At 40.7% G+C, this 26,922-nt stretch overlaps 1 protein-coding gene across 3 annotated transcripts in view; it reads right to left on the bottom strand.

The window, feature by feature from the left end:
- Positions 1-25,081, bottom strand: part of RALBP1 (ralA binding protein 1) — a 63,421-nt gene extending 38,340 nt beyond the window's left edge. The window contains exon 1 of one of the 3 annotated variants that reach the window (XM_058556712.1): positions 25,000-25,081. The gene's annotated coding sequence lies outside the window, so the exon portion shown is untranslated. Of the gene's footprint in view, positions 1-24,197; positions 24,753-24,999 lie in introns of those variants that run through there. The other 2 variants (XM_058556711.1, XM_058556710.1) reach the window with 2 other exon arrangements.
- Between the last annotated feature and the right edge of the window lie 1,841 nt (positions 25,082-26,922).

Below are 26,922 nucleotides of genomic sequence, written 5' to 3'. Positions count from 1 at the left end.
ATTCAGGAGGAATACTGAAAATTGTTATCTTAAATATGCAGCTTCAATTTATGAATTTTTCTTAAAAAGGTTTCTTCCAGTAGGGGAGAGGGGAGCTTTGTTCCCTAATCTCCACTCTCTCCCTCTTTTTTCTTGGCAGTAGTTCCTTATCCAAATACATTCATCTAAAGGCATCTATCAGTGGCAGGTTGGTGAAAGACCTGTATCTATAAAAAGATTAAGGGGAAAGTCCCAGTCACACAAAAACACTGTTTTTATAACTGACAAACACATCTCATTTTAACAATAGCAATGGTATGCAGTTTTGTTCTCATCCTATTATAATATCTGGCTCTCAATTTTTAATGCTTTTGAATTAATTTAACCTTCAATTGATACTGAACTGCCATGCTTCATTACATCATGGTATCAGCTCTGAAAGCAGTTCCAAATGAGTTCTACTAGTATTTTTGTTTTCAATAACCTCTTACACAAAAGCTTCATATTTAAATATCTGTACAACCTTTCAAGGTGATCAGTTTGAACGACTTCACTCAAACATAAAGAAACAGGCCAAGTGCCATGCAGTAAGTGCTCAACAAACACTGATTCCCTTCCTCCATGTATTACATCATGACTGTTTAGAATATAATGTATACATGTTTACATGTATGTAATATAAAATATCTCTGGAAGGATATACAAGAAAATTTTAAGTTTTTATCCCTTTGGCGGTATGTTGGAGGGCTGAGGAAAAAGGGTAAAGGGGATATACTTTTTACCTGTATGTACCATGGGTAAGTATTATCTTTTTCAAAAAATAAAAAACACAATCATATTATTTCTTTCTCACCCAGGCCCCCATCCCTCTATAAAGAAACTGGGAAATACACTGATGGAGAGAGAATCTGGTGAACAGGAAGTCTGTAAGCTGTGGAGTCTGACAGATGATCTGGGTTCAAACCTTAGCTCCGAATGGAACACAGGTCATGGCTTTTGACTAAGTGCCATCACCTTTCACAGACTAGGTTTTCCTATCTGTAAAACAGGATACTGACATCTATCTGGCAAGGTACTGCCAAGATTAAACAAAATGGTATTCCTGGTATACAGCAGATATTTAGTGGGTAGTGATAATAATTATTATTCAATATTTAATTGTGCTATTACCTCTACAAAAGAAAGAGTATAAAAATATCTGGATAAAACTTGAGATTTTCTAACCTATATTTCCCCCTCATATGAGAGTCTGAAAAAGGAGTTTTATTGCTTTTTCTTTCCTGATTCTCCATTTGAAAAGACCCTCAGAAAAATTTATGTATATTTTAAAACACCATAAATAAATTCAAACAGCCAAGAAGAAGCTTGGAAAAATTACTGGCACTGGACATGACAAATATTTTACAAAATTAATAAAAGAAGAAAAACAGAAAAATGGTAGAGGATATGAACATGAAGCACACTAAAAAGATGTTTAAAAAATGAAAGAATAACAAAGAGATGCTCTTAACTACATCAATCTTCTAAAGATCACCAAGTTTGATAACCAATGTTGGGAGGATGTGAAGAAAGAGACAATCTCATCCATCACTGGTAAAAGTGTAAACTAATACATTTAGAATAGCAATTTAGCAATATCTACCAAAAATTAATATTCTGACCTAGCAATTCCATTATTAAAACTTCATCTCCCAAATACACAAAAGTAAGCAAAGACATAGTAAGGACTGCAGCACTGTTTACAATGGCCCAAAAACCTTTATTATAATGCATCTCTATAAGCATCTAAAATCCTTTAGAAATGAAGCAAAGAACACAGAAAAAGAAAATACTGACGCAACTATATGCTGTCTGCAATAAATTCACTTGAACTACAGTGATACCAGTAGCTTAAAAATAAATGAAGTAATAAATAGATGGAGTGACACTGTCAAAAATGGTAGAATAAGGAACTCCAAAAATCCACCCCTCTAAAAAGCACCTAAAAAAACTGGCAAAACCCGTCAGAATCAACTTTTTCAGAACACTGGAAACTAACCAAAAGCTTGCAATCCAGGCAGTGCTCATTCAAGAAAACAGCTGAACCTTGATAAGAACAGAGAGCTTTGCGGCATTTAACTTACTTTAGTCCTATCCTGGGCTCCCCATATCAGTGGCAGCCTTGAAAATAACAGCCCACATTCCCAATAGTGGTGCAGTAGAGTAAGCCACATTTGCAGACAAATTGAAATTATTTGCTTTGACCTATCCAGCGGCTCCCTGGAAGACCTACCAAAAAGGCTTGTTTTATCACACCTAATGTTGCTAACTCGAAACTCCCCCAGAGCTGAAGCCAATATGGGGCACAAGAAGTGTTTATCAAAAATATTTACTGCCAGATGTTTTAGCTGCTGCCACCTGAAGCAATGGACAAAGTTGGGGCAAACAACACACTGACCAAAAATCTTGAGAGGAAAGGCTGAGCAATGACATGCTTTGGGGAAATAGGGACTTGGAACAGCTTCAACATATTCTTGAGAATCTAGGACACAGTGTGTATGCCCAAGGCTGTGCACAGGCTCAGGAAAGACCCGATGGGAAAGCCCTACACTTTCACCTCTGGTGACCTCGAGGCACTGCACAAATAGGAAATGAAGGCTAAGGCAGTGTAGTAAAATGGCTGAGTGCTGAAGGTACAGATCTTCCTCAACTTAAGATGGAATTATGTCCTGATAAACCTATCATAGTTGAAAATATTGTAAGTTGAAATGCATTTAATGCACCTAACCTACCAAAATCATAGCTTAGCCTAGCCTAGCCTAGCCTACTTTAAATGTGCTTAGTTGGGCCGGCCCCATGGCTTAGCAGTTGGGTGTGCGCACTAGCAGTTGGGTGTGCGCGCTCTGCTGCTGGCGGCCTGGGTTCGGATCCCGGGCGCGCACCCACGCACCGCTTCTCCGGCCATGCTGAGGCCGCGTCCCACATACAGCAACTGGAGGGATGTGCAACTATGACATACAACTATCTACTGGGGCTTAGGGGTAAAAAATAAATAAATAAAATTAAAAAAAATAAATAAATGTGCTTAGAACACTTACCTTAGTGTACAGTTGGGCAAAATCATCTAACACAAAGCCTATTCTATAATAAAGTGTTGAACATCTTGTGTAACTTATTGGATACTGTACTGACAGGGAAAAACAGAATGGCTGTCTGGGTACAGAATGGTTGTGTGTCGGTTGTTTACCACAGTGATCATGTGTGTGACTGGGAGCTGTGGCTTGCTGCTGCTGCTGCCCAGCATGGTGAGAGAGTATGGAATTGCATATCGCTAGCCTGGGAAAAAATCAAAATTGAAAATTCGAAGTACAATTTCTACTGAATGTGTATCACTTTTGCACCATCGTAAGATGAAAATTTTTAAGTCAAACCACCGTAAGTCAAGGACCCCAACAGATGCACAGTGTCCCTCTGAAAATATTAGGAGGTGTTTTTGGTTACATTGTTTAGGGAAATCTCTGTCTAATCGGTAGCTGACCACTAAGCTAACAGAACAGAGCACACAGAACAAAGAACAGAGACTTTACAAAATTAGCTGAGAAAAGTCACTAAAGAAATTAACAACAAAAGCTAAAACAAGCAGCAACAGCACACACAACAAACAGCAACAACACCCTGGAGACAGAGGAGAACCTGATTTCCAGAGTTGCCATATGATAATATTCAAAATGTCCAATTTCAACAAAAAAATTACATGCATGCAAAGAAACAAGAAGGAATGGCCCATACACAGGAAAAAAAACAATCACTAGAAACTCTCCCTAAGGAATCCCAGACATTGGACTTACTAGACAAAAGCTTTAAATCAGCTATTTTAAGTATATTCAAAAGCTAAACGAAATCATGTCCAAAGAACTAAAGGAAAGCATGAGACCTCTATCTCACCAACTAAAAAAATATTAATAGAATTGATTTTTAAAAGTCAAATAGAAATTCTGGGGGCTGGCTCCATGGCTTAGCGGTTAAGTTATGTGCACTCCACTTCAGCAGCCCAGGTTCAGTTCCCAGGCGCAGACCTACACCACTTGTCGGTGGCCGTGCTGTAGCAGCGACCCACATACAAAATAGAGGAAGGCTGGCGCAGATGTTAGCTCAGTGTGAATCTTCCTCAGCAAAAAAAAAAAAAAAAAAGAAAACAAAAATTTATCACATAATAAAGTTGTCAAAAAATACTCATAAAAAAAAAGAAATTCTGGAGTTGAACCATATAATAACTGAAATGAAGAATTCACGGGGCCGGCCCCATGGCTTAGCAGTTAAGTGCGCGCACTCCGCTACTGGCGGCCCAGGTTCGGATCCCAGGTGCACACCGACACACCGCTTCTCCAGCCACGCTGAGGCCGCGGCCCACATACAGCAACTAGAAGGATGTGCAACTATGACATACAACTATCTACTGGGGCTTTGGGGGGAAAAAATAAAAAGGAGGAGGATTGGCAATAGATGTTAGCTCAGAGCTGGTCTTCCTCAGTAAAAAGAGGAGGATTAGCATGAATGTTAGCTCAGGGCTGATCTTCCTCACAAAAAAAAAAAAAATTCACTATAGGTGCTCAATAACAGACATGAGCAGGCAGAACAAAGAACCAGTGAACTCAAAGATAAGTCAATCGAGATATATCAGTCTGAGGAGCAGAAAGAAAAATTAATGAAAAAAATTTAACAGAGCCCAAGAGATCTGTGGGATACCATCAGGCATATATCAAACATAACAGAGTCCCAAAAGGAAAGGAAAGAGAAAAAGGAGCAGAAAGAATATTTGAAAAAATGCAGACATATCTTGGACATATTGCAAATTCAGTTCCAGACCACTGTAATAAAGTGAATATTGCAATAAAGTGAGTCACACAAATTTTTTGGTTTACCAGTGCATATAAAAGTTATGTTTACGCTATACAGTAGTCTATTGAGTATGCGATAGTATTATGTCTAAAAAAAAAACAATGTACATACTTTAATTAAAAAATACTTTATTGCTGGGGCCGGCCCGGTGGTGCAAGCGGTTAAGTGCGCGCGCTCCGCTGCGGCGGCCCGGGGTTCGCTGGTTCGGATCCCGGGTGCGCACCGACGCACTGCTTGGTAAGCCATGCTGTGGCGGCGTCCCATATAAAGTGGAGGAAGATAGGCACCGATGTTAGCCCAGGGCCGTCTTCCTCAGCAAAAAAAAAAAAGAGGAGGATTGGCGGATGTTAGCTCAGGGCTGATCGCCTCACAAAAAAAAAAAAAAAAATACTTTATTGCTAAAAAATGCTAACCATCACCCAGCCTTCAGTGAGTCATCTTTTTGCAGATGGAGGGTTTTATGAAAAAAAAATGCAATATCTGTGAAGCACAATAATGCAAAGCACAATAAAACAATATATGCCTATAACAGCCAAAAATTTCTCAAATTTAATGAAAACCATTAATCTATAAAGCTAAGAAGTTCAACAAAGTCCAAGCAGGATAAACTCAATAAGATCCACACCAAGACACATCTTAATCAAACAGCTGCAAGACAAAGACAAAGAGAGAATCTTGAAAGAAGCAGGAGAGAAGTGACTCATCACACACAAGGGATCTTCAATAACATTAACATTCCGACTTCTCATCAGACCCATAGAAACCAAAAGGCAGTGGGATGACAAAAAAATATGGAAAGAAAAAAACTGTCAACCAAGAATTCTTTATCTGGCAAAATTATCCTTCAAAAATAAAAGAATAATCAATACATTCTCAGATTAAGAAAATCTGAGAGGATTCATTGCTGGTAGATCTATCCTACAAGAAATGCTAAGGAAGCCCTTCGTGCTGAAATGAAAGGACACTAAACAGTAACTGGAATCCACATGAAGAAATCAAGAAGACCGGTAAAGTAACTACAAAGGTAAATATAAAAGACAGTATAAATGTATTTTGTATCTCTTTTCTTTCTCCTATATAACTTAAATGACAACTGAATAAAGCAATAATTGTAAATCAGATGAACATAAAATGTATAAAAATATAATTTGTGACAACAGCACCATAAAGGCAAGTAGAGCCATACAAAGTTTTTCTACACTATTGAAATTAAATTGTAACAATCTACCAAATTAAAATGTTAATTGTAATCCCAGGGCAACCACTAAGAAATAACTCAAAAATATAAAGTAGATGAAATATAAGGGAATTAAAATGGTACAATGGAAAGAAACATAAGAGAAGGCAGTAATGGAGGAACTGAGGAACAAATAAGATATAAGACATATAGAAAACAAATAGCAACAGGGCAGAAATAAGTTCTTCCTAATTAGTAACTACCTTAAATGTAAATGGGTTAAATTTCCAAAACTAAAAGGCAGAGATTGACAGAACAGATTCAAACAAAACAAAATAAGATCCACTTATATGCTGCCTACAAGAGACTCACTTTAGATTCGAAGACACAAGTTGAAAATAAAGGGATGGAAAAACATATTCCATGCAAACAGTAACCAGAAGAGAGCTGGGATGGCTAACTAATACCAAACAAAATTAACTTTAAGACAAAAATTGTTACAAGACACAAAGGAAGACATTATACAATGATAAAAGAGTAAATCTGTCAACGTAACATAACAATTATAAACATATATACATCTAATAAGAGAACCTCAAAAGACATGGAACAAAACCTAACTAAATTGAAAGGAACAGTTCGAATAGTTGGAAACTTCAATATCCCCCTTTCAATGACAGACAGACCAATTAGACAGAAGATCAATAAGGAAACAGAAGACTTGGACAACACTTTAAACTAACTAGACCTAACAGACATCTATAGAACACTCCACCCAGCAACAAGAGCAGAATACAAATTCATCTCAAGTGCACTTGGAACATTCTCCAAGACAGATCATATGTTAGACCACAAAACAAGCCTCAATAAATTTAAAAAGACTGAAAGCATACAAAGTATGTTCTCTGACCACAGTGAAATGAAATTGGAAATTAATAACATAAAATATTTTTTGAAAAATTCAAAAATATGTAGAAATTAAGAAACACACTCAACAAACACTCAAAAAAATATGGCAAACTAGGAACAGAAAGAAACTTTCTCATTCATAAAGAGTATCAATGAAAAAAACCACAATTAACATCATACTTAACGGTGAAAGACTGGACGCTTTCCTCCTAAGATGAAGAACAAGACAAGGAGGTTTGCTCTTGCCACTTTTATTCAACATTGTACTGGAAGTTCTAGCGAAGGCAATTAAGCAAAATAAACAAATAAATAAAAAGCATTCATATTAGGAAGGAAAAAGTAAGGCAATCTCTATTCACAGATGACATGATCTTATATAGAAAACCCAAAAAAATACACAAGAAAAATATTGAAGCTAATATCTACATACTAGCAATAAACATTCCAAAAATGAAACTTTCAAAAAATTCCATTTGCAATAGCATCCAAAAAGAATAAAATAGGAATAAATTTAACCAACGAGGTGAAAGACTTTGAAAGAAACATTGCTGAGAGAAATTTAAAAAGACCTAAATAAGTGAAAAAAAGAACACCCCTTTTTAATGGATTGGAAGACTCAATGTTGTTAAGACAGCAAAGTATTGCTGTAACTCAAAGTGATCTACAAATTCTGCGCAAACCTTATCAAAAAATTCAACAGTCTTTTTCGCAGAAATGGAAAAGCTGATCCTTAGTTTAATACGGAAGTGCAATGGGCCCTGAATAGCCAAAAAAAATACTGAAAAAGGACAAAGTTGGAAGACTCACACTTCCTGATTTCAAAAGGCACTACCAAGCTCGAGTAACCAAAAGAATGTGGCGCTGGCATTAGGATAAACATATACACATATGGAATTGAATTGAGAGTCCAGAAATAAACCCAGACATCCATGGTCAATTGATTTTCAACAAGGGTGTCAAAACTATTCAAAGGGGGAAAGAATGGGCTCTTCGACAGATGGGGATGGAACAACTGGATTTCCACATGTAAAAAGAAATGGAACCCCCAGTGACGTCAGCATCATGGTAGAGTGAGCTTTCCCCTCAGACACCCCCCAAGAATACAACAAAAAAGACATTCATATACCAATAGAGGACATTCACACAACACAAAAGACGTCTGAGAGACCCACATAGTCTTATATCTGAAGGTGGAGATGCTGGAATTCCTGGAGAAAGTGGAAGGAAGTAAGGAGAACTCCTCTCCACCACCAACGGCAGCAACTCCGGGTCCACATGGCTCTCGCGGCGGGGCGGGGGGGGGAGGCGCGGCCCTCTGTGGGAAAACTGTCACTCTCCAAGTTCTCTCACAGCCCACGGGAACTTCCATACAGAGGGAACTGAACTGTTGCAGGGTTGTCTTCATCAAGCTAGCACCCCAGGAGAGCAGACAGCGAGGGAAGAGCGAGAAGCCCCAGGATCAGGCAGGCAAAAGAAAAAGCCCCTCCCCCTGCCTGGAGCTTCAGCACAGCTGGTTGGCCAGAGCACCCATGGATTGCAGCGGACTCTGAACACATAGCTCTTGACCCCAACCCAGGGATAGCAGGTGGAAGCTGCGTCCAGAATTTTTCAGCACGAGGAAAAACAAACACACGCCCTCAAATAGTATGCAAAAATATATTAAATCTCCAGACCAGAAGGAAAATGACAAGCACCCAGAAATGAATCCTGAAGGCACAGAAATTTATAACCTAAGTGACAGAGAATTCAAAATAGCTAGCATAAAAAAAGCTCAACAAATTACAAGAAAACACACATGAACAATTCAATGAAATCAGGAACTTCTTCACAAAAGAGATTAAAAATATAAAGAAAAACCAATCAGAAATGTTGGAGACGAAAAACACAGTGAAGCAGATAAAAAAAATCTGGAATCTTTAAAGAATTGAGCTGACAATGTGGAGGAAAGAATCAGCAATATAGAGGACAGGAATGCAGAAATGCCCCAGATGGAGGAGGAGAGAGAACTAAGAAAAAAAAGAAATGAAGAAATTTTCCAAGAAATATCTGACTCAATTAGGAAATGCAACATAAGGGTTACAGGTATTCCACAGGGAGAAGAGAGGGGGAAAAAGGAGCAGAGACCTTGGTCAAAGAAAAAATAGCTAAGAATTTCCCAAACCTGGGGAAGGAGCTAGAAATACAAGTGAATGAAGTCAACAGACCTCCTAAATATACCAACATAAAAAGACCCTCTCCAAGGCATATAGTAATAAAGTTGGCAAAAGTCAATGACAAAGAAAAAATATTAAGAGCAGCAAGACAAAAAATAATAATAATAATGTACAAAAGAATTCCTATAAGGCTCTCAGCGGATTTTTTTTGCAGAAACTTTACAGACTAGGAGACAGTGGAATGATATATTCAAAATTCTGAAAGACAAAAACTTTCAGCCAAGGATACTTTACCCAGTGAAAATATCCTTCAAATATGATGGAGAAATAGTAACTATTCCAAATAAACAAAAGCTAAGGGAGTTCATTGCCACAAGACCCCCACTACAAGAAAGGCTCAAGAAGGACCTCATGTCTGAAAAAAAAAAAGATAAAGGAGATACAAAGCTTTGAGCAAGGAGAAAAATAGGTAGACAAAATCAGAACAATCACAGCTCTCTCAGAATAGGTTGGCAAACACTCAATTATAACATCAAAGATCACGGGAAGGAAAACACCAAAAATAAATATAACCTCATCATTTTAACCACAAACTCACAACACAAGATGCAATAAGTTGTGACAAGACTAACTTGGAAGGAGAGGAGGAAAAGGATGGAATCAACTTAGTCTAAAGAAATAAGAGGCCATCAGATAATGGCCTATCTCTCTATGAGACTTTTTATATAAACCCCATGGTAACTGCTAAACAAATAATCAGAACAGAGACACTTATGATAAATAAGGAAGATGGGAACAGATGTTAGCTCAGAACTAATCGTCCTCAGCAAAAAGAGGAGTATTGGCAATGGATGTTAGCTCAGAGCCAGTCCTCCTCACAAAAAATAAATAAATAAATAAATTTAAAAAATGGGGGCCGGCCCAGTGGTGTAGCAGTTAAGTTCGTGCACTCTGCTTCGGCAGCCCAGAGTTCGCAGGTTAGGATCCCAGGTGCAGACCGACACATCGCTTGTCAAGCCATGCTGTGATGGTGTCCCATATAAAGTAGAGGAAGATGGGCACAGATGTTAGCCCAGAGCCAATCTTCCTCAGCAAAAAGAGGAGGATTGGCAACAGGGCTAATCTTCCTCACAATAAATAAATAAACGCTTTAAAAAAAAAAAAAAGATCTTACACCATGATCACGTGAGATTTATACTAGGGACACAAGGATGGTTCAACATCCACAAATCAATCAGTGTGATACACCACATTACCAAAACGAGGAGTAAAAACCACATGATCAGCTCAATAGATGCAGAGAAAGCATTTGACAAGATCCAACATCCATTTATGATAAAAACTCGCAACAAAATGGGTATAGAAGTAAAGTACCTCAACACAATAAAGGCCATATATGACAAACCCACAGCCAACATCACACTCAACAGGGAAAAACTGAAAGCCATTCCTCTGAGAACAGGGACAAGACAAGGGTGCCCACTCTCACCACTCTTATTCAACATAGTACTGGAGGTTTTGGCCAGAGGACTTAGGCAAGAAAAAGGAATAAAAGGAATCCAAATACGCGACGAGGAAGTGAAACTCTCACTGTTTGCAAATAACATATAATTTTATATCTAGAAAACCCTAAAGAATCCATAGGAAAACTATTAGAAACAATCAACAACTACAGTTGCAGAGTACAAAATCAACTTACAGAAATCAGTTGCGGGGCCGGCCCCGTGGCTTAGCGGTTAAGTGCGCGCGCTCTGCTACTGGCGGCCCAGGTTCGGATCCCGGGCGCGCACCGATGCACCGCTTCTCCGGCCATGCTGAGGCCACGTCCCACATACAGCAACTAGAAGGATGTGCAGTTGTGACATACAACTATCTACTGGGGCTTTGGGGGAAAAATAAATAAATAAAATAATTTAAAAAAAAAAAAAAGAAATCAGTTGCATTTCTTTACTCTAATAATGAACTAACAGAAAGAGAACTCAAGAAGACAATCCCATTTACAATCACAACAAAAAGATTAAAATATCTAGGAATAAATTTAACCAAGGAAGCAAAAGACCTATACAATGAAAACTATCAGACATTACTGAAAGAAATTGATGATGACATAAAGAAATGGAAAGATATCCCATGAACGTGGATTGGAAGAATAAACATAGTTAAAATGTCCATACTACCTAAAGCAATCTACAGATTCAATGCAATCCCAATCAGAATCCCAATTACATTCTTCATGGAAATAGAACAAAGAATACTAAAATTCATATGGGGCAACAAAAGACCCCAAATAACTAAAGTAATCCTGAGAAAAAAGAACAAAGCTGGAGGCATCACAATCCCTGACTTCAAAATATACTACAGGGCCAGCCCCGTGGCTTAGTGGTTAAGTGCACGCACTCCGCTACTGGCGGCCCGGGTTCAGATGCCGGGCGCGCACCGACGCACTGCTTCTCCGGCCATGCTGAGGCCGCGTCCCACATACAGCAACTAGAAGGATGTGCAACTATGATGTACAACTATCTACTGGGGCTTTGGGGAAAAAAAGGAGGAGGATTGGCAATAGATGTTAGCTCAGAGCCGGTCTTCCTCAGCAAAAAGAGGAGGATTAGCACGGATGTTAGCTCAGGGCTCATCTTCCTCAAAACGAAAAAAAAAAATACTACAAAGCTATAATAATGAAAACAGCATGGTACTGGTATAAAAACAGAATTGAAAGCCTAGAAACAAAACCACACATCTATGGACAGCTAATCTTCAACAAAGGAGCTAAGAACATACAATGGAAAAAGAAAAGTCTCTTCAATAAATGGCACTGGGAAAACTGGACAGCCACATGCAAAAGAATGAAAGTAGACCATTTTCTTTCGCCATACACAAAAATTAACTCAAAATGCATCAAAGACTTGAAGTTAAGACGTGAAACTATAAAACTCCTGGAAGAAAATATAGGCAGTACACTCTTTGACACTGGTCACAGAGGGATCTTTTCTAATTCCATGTCTACTTGGACAAGGGAAGCAAAACAAAAAATAAACAAGGGGACTTCATCAGACTAAAGAGCTTCTGCAAGGCAAATGAAACCAGAATCAAAATGAAAAGACAACCCACCAGCTAGGAGAAAATATTTGCATATCATATATCCAACAAGGAGTTAATCTCCATAATATATAAAGAACTCACACAACTGAACAACAAAAAAACAAACAACTCAATCAAAAAATGGGCAGAGGATATGAACAGACATTCTTCCAAGGAAGATACACAGATGGCCAATAGGCACATGAAAAGATGTTCAACATCACTAATCAGAGAAATGCAAATCAAAACAACACTAAGATATCACCTTACACCATTTGGAATGGCTATAATCACCAAGACAAAAAATAACAAATGTTAGAGAGGTTGTGGAGAATGGGAACCCTCATTCTCTGCTGGTGAGAATGTAAACTGGGTACATTCTCTATGGAAAACAGTACAGAGATTCCTCAAAAAATTAAAAATAGAAATACCTTATGATCCAGCTATCCCACTACTGGGTATTTATCCAACGAACCTGAAATCAACAATCCAAAGAGGCTTATGCACCCCTATGTTCACTGCAGCATTATTCACTATAGCCAAGAAGTGGAAGCAAACCAAGTATCCCTTGACTGATGACTGGATAAAGAAGATGTGGCATATATATACAACAGAGTACTACTCAGCCATAAAAAAAGACAAAATCATCCCATTTGCGACAACATGGATGGACCTGGAGGGTACTACATTGAGTGAAATAAGTCAGACAGAGAAAGACAAACACTGCATGATTGCACTCATATGAGGAAGTTAAACTAACACGGACAGAGAAAATCGTTTGGTGGTTACCAGGCAGAAGGGCATTGGGGGGTGGGCACAAGGGGTGAAGGGACGCATTTATATGGTGACTGACAAACGATGTGTAAAATTTCACAATGTTATAAACTATTATGACATCAATAAAAAAAAAAGGGATCCCTTTCTCAGACCACATATAAAAATTCACTCAAAATGAATCAACATCTAAATATAAGAACTAGAACCATAAAATTCTTTGAAGAAAGCATAGAGTAAATCTTCACCTCCTTGGGTTTGCCAATGGATTCCTAAATATGACATCAAAATAACAAGTAACAAATGAAAAAAATGGACAAAATGTACTTCATCAAAATTTAAAACTTCTGTGCATCAGACGACATTATCAGGAAAGCAAAAAGACAACCTACAGAATGGGAGAAAGTACTTGCAAATCATATATCTGATAAGGGTCTAGCATCCATAATATATAAAGAACTCTTACAACTACACAACAGAAAGACAAACAAACCAACTTAAAAACAGACAAAGGACGTGAATAGATATTTCTCCAAAAAAGATATACAAATGGCCAACAAGTATATGAAAAGATTTTTAATATCATCAGCCACCAGGGAAACGCAAATCAAATCCACAAGATACCAATTCACACCCACTAGGATAGCTAAAATGTTAAAAATCAGAAAATAAGTGTTGGTGAGGATGTGGAGAAATTAGAATCCTTACACTGGATAGTAAAATGCTGCAGTAGCTTTGGGAAATAGTTTGGCAGTTCCTCAAAATGTTAAACATAAGAGTTATCGTATGATCCAGCAATTCTACCTAGCTATATACCCAGAGCAATGAAAACACATATCCACACAAAAACTTGCAAATGAATATTCACACCAGCATTATTTATAACAGCCATAAAGTAGAAACTACTTAAATGTTCATCAACATTATCCTGATAAATGGATAAACAAAATGTGGTAAAACCAGAAAATGGAATATTATTCAGCAATAAAAAGGAATGAGAGGAGAAAGTCAAGATGGCGGCATAGGCAGACTCTGAACTCACCTCCTCCGGCAGACACAGCCAATTTACAACTAGTCGTGGAAAAATTACCCCTGAGACAGAACTGAAAACTGGATAAGAGAAACTCCTGCAACAAAGGACAATCCTAATTGAGGTGGAAGAGGCAGAAACTCCCTTCTGGAGAAAAAAAACGCCACCTTCACAAGCTGCCAGCCTCACGGCTGCTGCTGCCCGGGAGCAGCCCAAAGGTACGCAGCCCTCCCTGGAGGTGCGGGGCCCTGAGCCGGGGAGCGCCCCCGCAGGGGGCATTTTGTGGAACCAGCACAATCTAGACGACGGGCATAATATCTGACTTTGCCTGCTACTAAAACATTGGGGAGTACCCCCAGAAAAGCTGGTTCACAAAGAAATTAAAACCGGCTCTTAAAGGGCCCGCACGCAAAGTCACCCGTTTCAAAAAGCATCCTAAAATCACCAGAAAGAAAGGTGCATAGTGCTTTGGCGAAAAGAGACTCACCTGATAGGCCCTGACTGCATCTCGGTGAGAGGTGAGACCTCTCCAGGGACTGGGACATTGGCGGCGGCCATTGTTGTGGCCTGGTGTGGGCGCGTTGACACAGGCGCCATTGGAGTTCTCCCTGGGGCCTGCTAGCCCAGGTCTGCCCCACCCACTAGAGCACCGATTTAAGCCAGCTCAGCCAGGGCGGGCAGCCCACCCTAGGGACTGGCCCCACCCAACAACAAGCCCTCAGGCAACTTGTGGGCCTGCGTAGATTGGTGACTGGATTCTCTGCAGCCTGGTAACTGAGCCGACTTCAGTGGGGCAGGGCATGCACAAGGAGTGGGTGGAGAGTGTGGGGCTCCGGCAGTGGAGAGTCTGGGTGCACTTCGGGAGGTCGGGGCACACACACAGGACAGGACTGTGTTGACTGTGTGTGTGGACCTGTGGGCGGCAGGGCTTGTCAGCTGCAGAAGACCCGTGCTTCTCAAAGACCCAAAGAGGGGGTTTGCCCCACCTTCCAAAGTCTGAAACAATTGAGTGCTCCTGTGCCTGAGGCCAGCCCCACCCAACTGCAATCCTCAGAGACCTGACAAGAAACCTAAAGGCTGGAGGCTTACAGCAATTGTAAGCCCCTGAGCCTAACAACCTGCCACGCTGGGGGCCTACTCACTTAAAAGAAATACTGCAATACAAATGTGGTATTAGAACTTGCAGCCAACTGAGCTGGGGCTCCCCACACCTGATAAAGAGACTGAAGGACCCACAACAACTACAATCAGCTGAGCATTACAACAGCTGACCAGGAGCATAACTCGGCCTACCTGGGCGCATACAGGGAGAGCAAACAGGCCACAAGAGAAGGACACATGTAGCCCACATAGGGGTCACCCCTGGAACATTGAGAACTGAGGGAAGCACACTGCAGGACACCTAAGGCATCACTTGTATAAGGTCACCTATCCAAGAGCAGGAGACCTGGCTAACCTACCTAATACATAGACACAAGCACAGGGAAAGAAGCAAAATGAGGAGGCAAAGGAATACATTCCAAGTAAGGGAACAGGACAAAACTCCAGACAAGGACCTAAGCGAAACAGACATGAGCAACCTACCCAACAGAGAGTTCAAACTAAGAGTGTTAAGGATGCTCACTGATGTGGGGAGAAGAATAGATGAACTCAGTGAGAATGTCAACATAGAAATGGAAGATATAAAAAAGAACCAATAAGAAATGAAGAATATGATACTGGAAATGAAAAAGTCACTAGAGGGACTCAAAAGCAGAGTAGAGGATACAGAAGAACGGATCTGCGAGCTGGATGAAAGACTAGAAGAAATTACCCAAGCTGAACAGGTAAAAGAGAAAGGAATTAAAAAGAGTGAGGACAGTCTAAGGGACCTCTGGGACAACATCAAGCGCACTAACATCCGTGTTATAGGTGTCCCGGAAGGAGAAGAGTAAGACAAAGGGGCAGAGAATCTATTTCAAGAAATAACAGATGAGAACTTCCCTAACCTAAGGAAGGAAGCAGACATCCAGGTACAGGAAGCACAGAGAGCCCCAAACAAGATAAACCCAAAGAGGCCCACACCAAGACACATCATAATAAAAATGTCTAGAATTAAAGATAAAGAGAGAATCCTAAAAGCTGCCAAAAAAAGACAAGTTACATACAAAGGAAACCCCATAAGGCTATCAGCTGACTTCTCAGCAGAAACCCTACAGGCTAGAAGAGAGTGGCACGATATACTTAAAGTGCTAAAAGGAAAAAACTTACAGCCAAGAATACTCTACCCAGCAAGATTATCATTCAAAATGGAAGGAGAGATCAAAAATTTCCCAGACAAGCAAAAATTAAAGGAGTTTGTCACCAAGAAATCAGTGCTACAAGAAATGTTAAAGGGACTGATTTAAGGGGAAAAGAGAAGATCACAAATAGGAAAAATTATCTATTTCCATGATAAGAGGGCAATGGATACAAATGCACAAAAAGAGGTTAGATATGATATCAAAAACATAAAATGAGGAAGGAGGGGAGTTAAAAAGTAGAGCTTTCAGGCAGAGGTCAAACTAAAGAGACCATCAATTCTGTATAGAAGGATAAAGGAACAGAAAAGGACTACTAAAACACTGAGAAAAAAAAGTTAAAAAATGGCAGTAAGTACATACTTATCAATAGCTACTTTAAATGTCAATGGACTAAATGCCCCAAATAAAAGGCATAGGGTGGCTGATTGCATAAAACACCAAGACCCATATATATGCTGCATACAAAAGACACACTTCAGACCTAAAGACACTCACAAACTGAAAGTGAAAGGATGGAAAAAGATACTCCATGCAAATGGCAACGAAAAGAAAGCTGGGGTAGCAGTACTCATATCAGACAAAATAGACTTTAAAACAAAAACTGTAGAGAGACACAAAGAAAGGCATTACATAATGATCAAGGGAACAATCCAACAAGAGGATATAACACTTGTAAATATCTACGCACCCAATGCAGGTGCAGCTAAATATATAAAGCAATTATTAACAGACAGAAAAAGAGAAATAGACAGTAACACAATAATAGTAGGGGACTTTAACACTCCACTTACACCAATGGATAGATCATCCAAACAGAAGATCAATAAGGAAACACTGGCCTTAAATGACACACTAGAACAGATGGACCTAGTAGATATATACAGAGCATCCCATCCAAAAACTGAAGAATACATGTTCTTTTCAAATGCACATGGAACATTCTCCAGGATTGATCACATATTAGGCCACAAAACGAGTCTCCATAAATTTAAGAAGACTGAAATAATACCAAGCATCTTTTCTGACCACAATGGTATGAAACTGGAAATCAACTATAGGAAGAAAATCAGAAAAGCCACAAATACGTGGAGATTAAACAAAATGCTACTGAACAACGACTGGGTCAACAAAGAAATCAAAGAAGAAATCAAAAAATACCTGGAGACAAATGAAAATGAAAATACGACATGCCAGAATTTATGGGATACAGCAAAAGCAGTTCTAAGAGGGAAGTTTATAGCGATACAAGCCTATCTCAACAAACAAGAAAAATCTCAAATAAACAATCTAACAATGCACCTAAAGGAACTGGAAAAAGAACAACAAAGCCCAAAATCAGTAGAAGAAGAGAAATAATAAAAATCAGAGCAGAAATAAATGAAATAGAGACTAAAAAACAATAGAAAAAATTAATAAAACCAAAAGCTGGTTTTTTGAAAAGATAAACAAAATTGACAAACCTTTAGCTAGACTCACCAAGAAAAAGAGAAGGCACAAATAAGTAAATTCAGAAATGAAAGAGGAGAAATTACAACAGACACCTGAGAAATACAAAAGATTATAAGAGAATACTATGAAAAGCTATATGCCAACCAATTCGACAATCTGGAAGAAATGGATAAATTCTTAGAATCATACAACCTTCCAAAACTGGATCAAGAAGAAGTAGAGAATTTGAATAGACCAATCACCAGTAAGGAGAAAGAGTAATCACAAACCTCCCCAAAAATAAAAGTCCAGGACCAGACAGCTTCCCTGGTGAATTCTACCAAACATTCAAAGAAGACTTAATACCTATCCTTCTCAAACTCTTCCAAAAAATTGAGGAGGGGGGGAAGCTCCCTAACTCATTCTACGAAGCTGACATTACCCTGATACCAAAACCAGACAAGGACAACACAAAACAAGAAAATTACAGGCCAATATCACTGATGAACATCGATGCAAAAATCCTCAACAAAATACCAGCAAATTGCATACAACAATACGTTAAAAAGATTATACACCATGATCAAGTGGGATTTAACCCAGGAATGCAGGGATGGTTCAACATTCGCAAATCAATCAACGTAATACACCACATTAATAAAATGAAGAATAAAAATCACATGATTATCTCAATAGATGCTGAGAAAGCATTTGACAAGATACAGCATCCATTTATGATAAAAACTCTGAATAAAATGGGCATAGAAGGAAAGTACCTCAACATAATAAAGGCCATATATGACAAACCCACAGCTAATATCATCCTCAATGGTGCAAAACTGAAAGCTATCCCTCTAAGAACAGGAACCAGACAAGGATGCCCACTGTCAACACTCCTATTTAACATAGTACTGGAAGTCCTAGCCAGAGCAATCAGGCAAGAGAAAGAAATAAAAGGGATTCAAATTGGAAAGGAAGAAGTGAAACTCTCACTATGTGCAGATGACATGATTTTATATATAGAAAACCCTAAAGAATCCACCAGAAAACTTTTACAAGTAATAAACGAATACAGTAAAGTTGCAGGATACAAAATCAACATACAAAACTCAGCTGCATTTCTATACACAAACAATGAGGTAGCAGAAAGAGAAATTAAGAATACAATCCTATTTACAATTACAACAAAAAGAATAAAATACCTAGGAATAAACTTAACCAAAGAAGTGAAAGATCTGTACACCGAAAACTATAAAACATTGCTGAAAGAAATTGAAGAAGACACAAAGAAATGGAAAGATATTCCGTGCTCTTGGATTGGAAGAAGTAACATAGTTAAGATGTCCATACTTCCTAAAGCAATCTATAGACTCAATGCAATCCCTATCAAAGTTCCAACAACATTTTTCACAGAAATAGAACAAAGAATCCTAAAATTTATATGGAACAACAAAAGACCCCAAATAGCTAAAGGAATCCTGAGAAAAAAGAACAAAGCTGGAGGTATCACACTCCCTGATCTCAAAATACACTACAAAGCTATAGTAACAAAAACTGCATGGTACTGGCACAAAAACAGACACACAGATCAATGGAATAGAATCAAAAGCCCAGAAATAAACCCACACATCTATGGACAGCTAATCTTTGACAAAAGAGCTAAGAACATACAATGGAGAAAAGAAAGTCTCTTCAACAAATGGTGTTGGGAAAACTGGACAGCCATATGCAAAAAAATGAAAGTAGATCCTTACCTTACACCATACACAAAAATTAACTCCAAATGGATTAAAGACTTGAATGTAAGACCTGGAACTATGAAACTTCTAGAAGAAAACATAGGCAGTACGCTCTTCAACATCGGTCTCAGCAACATATTTTCAAGCACCATGTCTGACCGGGCAAGAGAAACAATAGAAAAAATAAACAAATGGGACTACATCAAACTAAAAAGCTTCTGCACAGCAAAGGAAACCATCAACAAAACGAAAAGACAACCTAACAATTGGGAGAAGATATTTGCAAAGCATACATCTGATAAGGGGTTAATCTCCAAAATATATAAAGAACTCATATATCTCAACAACAAAAAAACTAACAACCCCATTAAAAAAATGGGCAAAAGACCTGAACAGACATTTCTCCAAGGAAGATATACAGATGGCCAACAGACACATGAAAAGATGTTCAACATCATTTACTATCAGGGAAATGCAAATCAAAACTACAATGAGATATCACCTCACGCCCATCAGAATGGCTATAATTAACAAGACAGGAAACAACATGTGTTGGAGAGGATGTGGAGACAAGGGAACTCTCATACACTGCTGGTGGGAGTGCAAACTGGTGCAGCCACTATGGAAAACAGTATGGAGATTCATCAAAAAATCAAGGATAGAACTACCGTATGATCCAGCTATTCCACTGCTGGGTATTTATCCAAAGAACTTGAAAACACCAATGCATAAAGATACATGCACCCCTGTGTTCACTGCAGCGTTATTCACAATAGCCAAGACTTGGAAGCAACCTAAGTGGCCATCAACGGACGAATGGATAAAGAAGATGTGGTATATATACACAACGGAATACTACTCAGCCATAAGAAACGATGAAATCCAGCCATTTGTGACAACATGGATGGACATTGAGAGTATTATGCAGAGTGAAATAAGTCAGAGGGAGAAGGTCAAATACCGTATGATTTCCTTCATTAAGTAGTAGATAATAACAAAAATAAACAAACATATAGAGACAGAGATTGGATTGGTGGTTACCAGAGGGGAAGCAGGGAGGGAGGAGGGTGAAAGGGATAATTCAGCACATATGTGTGGTGATGGGTTGTAATTAGTTAGTTGGGTGGTGAACATGATGTAATCTATGCAGAAACAGAAGTATAACGATGTACACCTGAAATTTATACAATGTTATAAACCAATGTTACTGCAATAAACAAAAAATTTTAAAAAAAAAGGAATGAAGTACTGATATATGCTACAATATAAATGAAGCTTGAAAACATTATACTAAGTAAAGGAAGTCAGTCACAAATGATCAAATCTATGATTCCATTTATATAAAATGTCCACAACAGGCAAATCCAGAGACAGAAAGTAGATTAGTGATTGCCACTGGGTGGGAGCTGGGGGAATGGTGAATGACTGATGATGAGTAAGAGGTTTCCTTTTTGGGGTAATGAAAGTGTTCTAAAATTGATTATGGAGATGGTTGCACACCTCTGTTAATATACTATAAACCACTGAATTGTACACTTTAAAAGGCTGAATTTTATGTCATACGAATTATATCACAATAAAGCTACTATAAGAAAAAGCAGGCTAAAGTCTTTGCCATGTCGAAAATCCCTCCCTTGGGGCCGGCCTGGTGGCATAGCGGTTAAGTTTGTGCGCTCCGCTGCGGCGGCCCGGGGTTCAGATCCTGGGCGCGCACCAACGCACTGTTTGTCAAGCCATGCTGTGGCAGCATCCCATATAAAGTAGAGGAAGATGGACACAGATGTTAGCCCACAGCCAGCCTTCCTCACCAAAAAGAGGAGGATTGGCGACAGATTTACCTCAGGGCTAAGCTTTCTCACAAAAAAAAAACAAAAAATATAAATATAAATCCCTCCCTTGGGGCCGGCCCAGTGGCGTAGTAGTTAAGTTTGCATGCTCTGCTTCAGCGGCCCAGGGTTCATGGGTTCGGATCCCAGGCACAGACCTGTGCACTGCTTATCGAGCCATGCTGTGGCAGGCGTCCCACATATAAAGTAGAGAAAGATGGGCAGGGATGTTAGCCCAGGGCCAATCTTCCTCAGCAAAAAGAGGAGGATTGGCAACAGATGTTAGCTCAGGGCTAATCTTCCTTACACACAAAAAAAAATCCCTCCCTTAACCTTTTATCATCCTCTTTATATTCTTCTCTTCACAGCTAAGATTTTACTTTTTTTATTCTTGAAATAATCTACATTTGCTTTCTCCGCTCTCTGGCCTCCCATTAATGCCTCAATTCAATGAAACTTAGCACCTTCCCCATAAGGCAGCATTAAGTAGAATGCTCTCAAAACTGCTCTCACTGAGTTATCAAATCAATAGACTCCCAAAAATTCTGGTTTTACTCCAGTTCTCAAAGCATTTAAAGTATAGCTTCCTTTTTTAAAATTTTTATTTTTTCTGCAGAGTCAGTTGTGAAGTATAGCCTCCTTTTGAAATAATCCCATTTGGGCTTCTCCGACATTTTCTCGTGATTTTTCTACATCTCTAACCACTTAGGAATTTCCTTTTCCAGTTCTTCTTCCTCTATCTGGCTTTAGATGTTCTCCATTGCCTACTTTCAGAACTACTCTCCATCAGCAAACTCCTATGTGGTGTTACCTAAATCAAAGGCTTCAGCTACCCCCTATAATATAGCCGATGACTCTCCTATCAAGACCTCTGTGTTGTACTCCAAACCCCACACCAACTCTGTAGTAGATGTTTCCACCCGGATGTTCCACAGATAACTCCCACTCAATATACCCACAAGCTAAAATACTGTTCCTCCTCAAATTTGCTCCTCTTCCTGAATTCCCAGTCTCAGTGTACTTTCCTTTGTCTATTCAATCACCCAAGTTAATATCCAAGTCATCTTATCCTACCATTTCTCCCTCACTCCCCACATCCAATTGTTACTAAATCCTATGAATTCTACCTTCTAAATATTTGTGCTATTAACTTACTCCTCTGGATCTCCACTGACACTGCCTTAGTTTAGACCCTTGCCTCTCACCTCAATTTTTACAAAAACTTCCTAAGCAGTCTTTCTGCATCCTGTGTTATCTGCCCTCCTTCCCTTCTGTAATCTATACCCTATAATACTGGAGTGATCTTTCTAAAATGAAAACCTTACCATGTGTCTTTCCTGATTAAAATCCATAAACTCTATTATCTATAGAAAAAAACCTCTAAAACCCTTAGAATGGCATGCAATACTTCTGCTACTTACCACCATAACCCCAACGCTACGGCTATAGAGAACAACTTCCCATTCTTAAAAGTGTTCCATACTCTCTCTCATCATGCCCAACTTTCCCTCTGCCTTACGTGCCTTTCCCCCACTTTCTGCCTCAGTCATGCCTAAGCTTTCTTTAAGTTTAAGGACATAAAGTATAAGGAATCTAATATAGTACCTGACACACGACAGGGAGTTAAAAATGGGTCGAGCTGGCTCAGGTCTCTCTTCTTTATCCTCTCTCACTGGCTCCTATTTGCTTACGAGATAAAGCTGAAATTACTTCGACTGTATACAAGACATAATTTGGTCTCTGCCTACCTCCCCAGTTTCATGTCTTGCCACCACCCTATACCCTCAGGAGCTGCACTTGCAGATCCTACAATTCACTCTGTAAGTTTAGATGCCAGTGTAAGTTTGCTCACACTGTTCCTTCTACCTAAATGCCCATCCCTTCCATTCCTATATACACTTACTGTTTTCATCACGTCCTATTATAGTTTGTCCTTACCACTGCCCCTTTCCTCAATCTCCTCTTCCCTCAAGAAACTGACCACTACTGCCTTTGTATACCCACTGTACTCCCATACTTTCTCCAATCAAAGCAATCCTAAAAACGTATTGTAGTTGTTGACAGTTCAAGTAACAAAGTCTTACCACCCTGAAGGCATCTTTAAGTCCTGTTCACCTGGCACAGTACCTGCAACACAGTAATTCCTCTCTACCAAACGATCTGCATTTTTCCTTACTCCCTCCACAAATACTAACATAAGCTTCTATCAGGGATTTTCTTTCAAAAAAGAACAAACATACTTTCAGGTTACGTTCTGGGCCCAATCTCTCCTTACAAAGCAAACAACTGTGCAAACATAACTGTACAAATTAAAGTTAATATGCATTTTCTAATACCATTTCTATTTTCTAAATTAGGGGAGAAATGGTCCCTGAAAGGTCTAAAATGAGAAATAATGTCTTCAAAAGATAGCAAATGAGGTTATGGCACATTGCTTCAAGATACTTTGTTTAAAGAATTACTTCTCAACAGTTACTGTTAAACTAGCCTACACCACTTGGAGTACGGGTCACTCTGAAAAGTGGGAACCACTCTACTAACTTCCTTCCTACCCCTACTACTGCCAATACAGCTTACCGGCATTATTCATTTTCAAGAAGAAACACAGAAATGAATTATCAAATCACCAAGACAGTTTGAAAGGCTAAAGTGAGGTTATCTTTCTCATCCAGAGTCCCATTTATTCATTAGAAGTGCTGTCTCCGTGATCACCAAACCAAAAGTGGGCCTGTCCCTTATCACCATTTAAATATTTTGTGAATAACTGCCAAGTATGATGGAATGCTACCCAAAGTGCTGCAGCATTGAACATGCCCACTGCACTAAACAAAACATTCAGGGAAAGCTCTTCCAATGAGGCCAGATGGTGTGTTAACTCAATGTCCAAACGACTGTACTTCTTTTCAGGCACATTCAAAATATCTCGAATTAACATTTTAATTACCTTAAAGAACTCCACTAGGCCTTAGAGGAAACATGTTGCTTGCTCAAGAGGGAGGCTCTGTAGGAATGAATCCCAAAACTTGAAACAGCCTGACTTCAGGTAAGACTGAGGTGTGGAATATTTTGTAAAACCTGTTTTACCCTTACAACGATTAAAAAAAAACAAAAAAAACAAAAAAACCCTGACCTCAATAAGAGCATTTTGGTACAAGTATACTTGAAAATGAGTTGTGAAACGAATTCTCAACTCCAGATCTGTCCGTCCATTCGCACTGAAACCTGAACTAAAGATCGCAGCACCCAAAGGAGCCCCACTGTTCCACGCCAGCGAGCGCTGGGCAACATCAAGCGCCTTCTCCTAGTCCACTGGGCAAGCACTGGACACGGGTCAACATTCCGGGTGCGACTGGAAAATAGTACGGTTACATAAAAGACGGAGTCCCTCTCCTCCGTTCCGGTGCGCCCAAGCGCTGCCCTGAGGCCTGCAGACTCGGGGTGGAGGGCTCGGTTCCTGACCCTCCTCCTCCAGCCCCCGAGAGCACCGAATCGCAGATGCGATGCCATGAGGGGGACCCGGCCGGCAAGTGGGAGGCACGGACGGCAGAAGAGCGAGCACCGGGGAGAGAGCTGCCCGGCAGGAACCCGCACTAGGGGCAGCCACGCCCCCCACCCCAACTCCAGCCCCGCGCGCCGCGAGCTCCCAGCCCCGCACGCTGCCTGACAGCCGCGGCCGCGGAGAGGGCTGCCCCGGCACGCGAGGGGCATCCCGCGACCCCCGCACACCGCCGCAGCCCGTCACCGACCTGTGCCTGCAGCAGCGCGACCGCCCGCCCCCGCCGCAGCCGCCGCCTCCTCGCGCTCACGCTGCCGCCGCAGCCACCCTAGCCGCCTCCTGCGCTGCGCCCCCGACCGGCCTGGGGCGCCCCATTCCCACCCCGCCCCAGCCTCCGCCTGTTTACAATGATTGGGACGGAACAGAACGAGCCGGCCCAGCACGCACGCGCATTCCCTCCTCCCGCCGCGGTCGGCTTCCCGGGTCCTCCTCTCGGCGCTGACGGCCATGGCCCGCAAGGGCAACGCCCCGTGCCCTCGCGCGGAGCACACTGGGAGGCGTAGTTCTCGGAAACCCAGCGCCAGTCTACGGGAACGCCCTTTGTCCAGAAAGTGCACTACAATACCCAGGAGGCACCGCGCCTCCCTCGGCCCCAAGTGCTCTCTGAGGAGACTGAGGAAGCGCGCCACAGAACGCGCCGCCAGTGCTTTACGAGCGCCTGCGCAGTTCCTGGTCTTGGGGGGCTGGGTGGGACGTAGGTCTAGCCTGAGTGAAATATCGCTGAAGATGGTTTGGGGGCGGTTCCTGCGGTGGTCTTGAGAAAGAAAAGAGCTTTCCTTTCCATGCTCGGGCCAGCCTGTTCGTCAGTTGCCGAAGTTCAGACCTTTTGTGCCAGCGGGTTTCAGTCGTCCTAACCAGTTAAACCAGCCTAGGAGGCCGGACCAGCTTGCTGCTGGGTGGGGCATCCTCCTGGCCGAGTACTGGGTGGGGAGTCTTTTGCTTGTGGTGGGGATTCCTTCTTTGAGGAGGGAGGGGAAGCGCCTTGGGCCTCTGAGTACGGGCTAGTATAAAACTGTGTGCTGGGACAGCCTCAAAATTCCTAAAATGGGTGTTGACGAGGGCCCGCTTTGGTTCTTGCGGTACGGCGGGACTGCTGTCTTCCATCCCCTCTTTGGCTCAACACTTACAAAGCAACACCTGAATTAGAACTGCCTGGGCGCATGTTTAGCTTGCAAATAGAACTGAATCACGAGGAAGACTGGAAATAACTGGATTTCCTCCAGAAATCCTTCACAAAGGCTTGAAGAATTGTTCTGCTAATGCATGGCTGGAAATCAGGGGTCTTTTGAAGTGTTCTTGTTTTATAAAATTTGTCCAGTTATTACGGGAAATACAATTTGGGATAGATGGTCCTTCCCATCGCTTCCATTCCTAGTGCAATACTATCTTTAGAACTTCATTAGCTATTTAGATTGACCTCTGCGATCCATCCTGCACTGTACCTCCCAGATCAGCTTTCCTTACATTTGACAATAGGCCGTTCCCTTGTACTCTGCATTTCCTACCCAGTAAAGTTCAGCCCCCTCAGCCTGGCATTCAGGAGCCTGCCACAATTAGATACCAAGATGGTGTGTGGTAGCCATTGTTTTCTGACTGCTTGATAAGCTTGCTTATTGCCCTTCTGGCAACAGAACAGTGACCTCGGACCACTGGGCTGGGCGTGTTCCCGTGCCAGTTACAATACACTTTGCCTCTGGCAACACTAATTGGGCTAACAGATAGGCACTGATCCAAGTTGGGGCGTTATTGAGCCCTTGCTTAAAATGCTATATGGACACAGAGCAGGGAGGGAAGAAAGGTGTTTACTGAGATAGCTGCTGATTGCCATGTTCTTCACAATATAAAGAGGGCTGTCTACATTAGGAATGAATGAAGCCAAAGGGGGTAGTCGGGTGGGGCGGGAATGGAAAGGGAGAGAAACCAAGAGATGGCAGCGTGAAGACTGGTTTCAGTTTCAGAAACCTTGAGTTTTGTATAGCTTTTCTATAAGTGCTTGGAGTCTGTGAGCCTAGCTGGGTGAGCCAATACATTTATTTATTTATTATTTAGGGCTAATTTGTGTGGTTATAGAACATATTTGTTGGTTCTCTCCTAAGCATTCATTCTTCCCATT

This window comes from Diceros bicornis, chromosome 16, assembly GCF_020826845.1.
Source record: "Diceros bicornis minor isolate mBicDic1 chromosome 16, mDicBic1.mat.cur, whole genome shotgun sequence".
In the NCBI taxonomy this organism is placed as follows: Eukaryota; Metazoa; Chordata; class Mammalia; order Perissodactyla; family Rhinocerotidae; genus Diceros; species Diceros bicornis.
This window is presented reverse-complemented; position numbering and strand designations above follow the sequence as displayed.